The sequence below is a fragment of the Acomys minous genome, assembly GCF_964271855.1.
Source record: "Acomys minous genome assembly, chromosome: 11".
In the NCBI taxonomy this organism is placed as follows: domain Eukaryota; kingdom Metazoa; phylum Chordata; class Mammalia; order Rodentia; family Muridae; genus Acomys; species Acomys minous.
The window spans coordinates 35873453-35876827 of NC_140492.1; the positions used below are offsets into that span (position 1 = coordinate 35873453).

At 44.9% G+C, this 3375-nt stretch overlaps 1 long non-coding RNA gene across 1 annotated transcript; it reads right to left on the reverse strand.

The window, feature by feature from the left end:
- Positions 1-241: 241 nt before the first annotated feature.
- LOC311608553 lies at positions 242-2614 on the reverse strand. The gene is made up of 2 exons (XR_014783006.1): positions 2170-2614; positions 242-1331 (listed from the first exon to the last, which is right to left on the reverse strand). It is a non-coding gene; the product is annotated as an uncharacterized lncRNA (long non-coding RNA).
- Between the last annotated feature and the right edge of the window lie 761 nt (positions 2615-3375).

The window sequence follows — 3375 nt, forward strand, 5'->3', positions numbered from 1 at the left end:
AAAAGTAGACCTAAACCTGGGGATAGAAAGCTCAGTAGATAAGAGCTCTGGCTGATCTTCCAGAGGGTGGGATCAATTCCAGCACCCCGCATGGTAACTCACAACCATCTGTAACTCCAATCCAGGTCAACTATCATCCCATTCTGGTGTCTATGGGCACTGGACATGCAAATATTACACAAATATATATGCATGCATGCGGCGTGCAGCCTCGCCGATAAGGAGCACGCCACACTCAAGATTCTTCTGACAGCATTTATTGATCAGCTCTTTTTGATGGCAGATGCGAAGGACCCCGAGTCCCCCAAAACCCGCTGCTTATATGCTGTTTCGGGAGGTGTGCCGAGTCCTCATTGGCTCACTCAAAGTGCCTAATTAGCATGTAGTAAAACACGCTTTGCGCAGGCGCATTAGCGAATGGTTTCGCGCCACACGCAGGCGCACTCAAGGCCAGACAGCCGTGAAGAACCAGGAAGCAGGAAACCGGCGCCATCTTGTAATGGCAATTGCGGCTCCTAACATCTCCCCCTACTTATTAAATTGCATGAAGCAAGCATCCATGAGGTTACCAATCCAGCCTGTTGGCCCAACGGCTTCAGGTGATCGAGGAAGTTACATGGAGGGAGACCCTGTGTACCCACAATCCCGTGCAATGGGAACCTGAGCCCTGGGGGGTTACACAGGACTGTCATTCAGATATCCTGGTGCAAAGGGAACACGAGCCCTCAGGAATACCATATGAATGTAGTGTCTCACTGCTTCAGCATATTCAACCAAGCTTGAGGGGACGCTCCTGACTCCACGGCCATCAAGGCCTGAGCAATAACCATTTTATCTCGGTGACGTTGTTTTTTAAATTTGCAGAGCAACCAGAGTACTAAAAGCAATCCCCCCAACAGCATACAGCCAAACATTCCCACCCCGACCCATTCCATAAAGTAAGGGAATGCAGATTGCAGCCAAGAAGCAAAGTCTACAAAGGTAACGATTTCCACTCGAGTCCCATTCAACTGTGCAATCTGAAAGACAAGTTGTCGGGATAGCCTTTCTGCTTCCAACGTCCAGTTTCCTGCAAGATAGTCTGAAATAATCTTACTTTGATTAAAAGACATAGCAAAGTCATAGCTTAGAGGGGTAACACACACATGTTGATAATGAGTCCTGTATTAAATCCATTCTCTGGTTAACCAGACGCATGCCAGACAGGACATGAGCATTGAATTTCTCTTGGGTTACTAAGGCAGTGGCAGTCTTTTCCACCACTTGATTAATAGTCTCAGCAGCTTGTACTTGATTAACCATAGCGACGGCTGCAGTGGCAGCTGCCGCTGCTGAAACAGTAATAGCCGTTATAGAATGATTAGATTTTGCAGCTTCCAGTTTTTCAGAGGTTAATGGCCATTGGGGAACCCATACAGGTTCCTCTGATAACCATGGTATAGGCAAAGCTTCCTCAATGGCCTCTAGGAAAAACCCAGTCCCTTTACCCATTGTCCCTGACATGTAAGCATGTCAAAGTTAAGGATGAGGTCTCATCCTCTTTGGCATCTTCTTGTTCCTCCTCGGAAGACGTCTCCTCCAAGGAAGAATCCCTAACTTTTAAATTTTTAAACTCATCTAACATAGGATACAATTTTTTCTTTGGTGGTGTAATTTTCACTCGATCACCACCTTCCTTTGTATCACTTTCATTTTTCCCCTTTTTCCTCTGTTTTTTATTGCTAGCGCTCTTTTCTTTCTCTGCTTCTGATAGGCTATCCTGATGGTCTACTAGAGCTCTTTGCCCTTCCTTCACCTTCTCCTGACACCTATCATCTTCAATACAAGCTCGAAGCATTTTATAAATGGGCCAGGTCCCTGCGCTTAGCTTCCCCTCCTCCTTTTCTTTAGCTAAGTCCACTCCAAGCTTGCTCCAAGATCCCTTAGTCAGGGACCCTGTGGAGGTGAACCATGGAGCGATTCTGGCCACCTCCTTGAGGAAGTTACGTAGTACTCGCTCAGGAATCTTTAAGCCGCGCTCTTGGAGCAACACCTGCGTTGCAGAGAGAATCGGCTTCACCTGCTGATTACCCATATGACAATTCAGACACAGGCAGCAAGCGAAAATGAAAACCGCCCCGAAGAGAAGTGCAGGAGCGAGCCAGATAGACCAAGCAGGAATCACCATACCTTGCAGAGAAACGTCTAGACTTCTTTCACCGTCAGCTCTGAATCTTCTTCTGCTAGCCAGCAGGGTCCTTCAGGGCAGAACGAAATCCCGAGACGTTCGGCTTCGTTCCCGGGTTTCGGCACCACTTGCGGCGCGCAGCCTCGCCGATAAGGAGCATGCCACACTCAAGATTCTTCTGACAGCATTTATTGATCAGCTCTTTTTGATGGCAGATGCGAAGGACCCCGAGTCCCCCAAAACCCGCTGCTTATATGCTGTTTCGGGAGGTGTGCCGAGTCCTCATTGGCTCACTCAAAGTGCCTAATTAGCATGTAGTAAAACACGCTTTGCGCAAGTGCATTAGCGAATGGTTTCGCGCCACACGCAGGCGCACTCAAGGCCAGACAGCCGTGAAGAACCAGGAAGCAGGAAACCGGCGCCATCTTGTAATGGCGATTGCGGCTCCTAACACATGCACAAATGTTTATAAACATAAAATCAACACTTTTAATTAAATAAGAATAGCATGCCCTTTCTTTAAAAGAAAGAAAACTAGGCCCTAAATACCACTACTAAGTATACATTCAAATGAAATGTAATTAATAGTTTAAAATACATGTATACTCCCAAGTTCATTGCTTACTATTCCCCATGGCCAAGGACTAGAAATAACTTTTGAAGGAAACCACCTATACAGGTAGGGCCTCCACTTTCAAACATGGAGATAAGGTGATAGGAGAAAAGAAACAGTGATCTGAAAAGCTCAGGGGTGGGAGGGAGGAAGATATAAGAATTGAAATAAAATATTTAATTATTAAATGATGCAGGTAGGGGTTGAGGAATAAATATAAAGCACAGGAAGAGCACTGCAGTATATCTTGGGGTGTGTGTGTGTGTGTGTGTGTGTGTGTGTGTGTGTGTGGTGTTGCAGAGGGTAAGAGGTGTTATAGAACTGACTCAATTGGCTTTTTCTCTATGTAATTATCTACTACATTAGAATGGAAAAAAGTGAAGCTCTCATTCATGATATTAAGAATTCTCATTTGTTCAAATATATTCATTATTCCAGTTTATTACTGAACTATTCTAATTTTATCCTAATATACCAATTTCTCAAAAATTATAAATCTGAAGTAACTTCAATAAGTCTGATTGGGAAGACTGGAAGGCTTTTCTTTCATTATGAAATGAAGGGAAGGGTGTCTTCATTTATTTCCTAGGATACT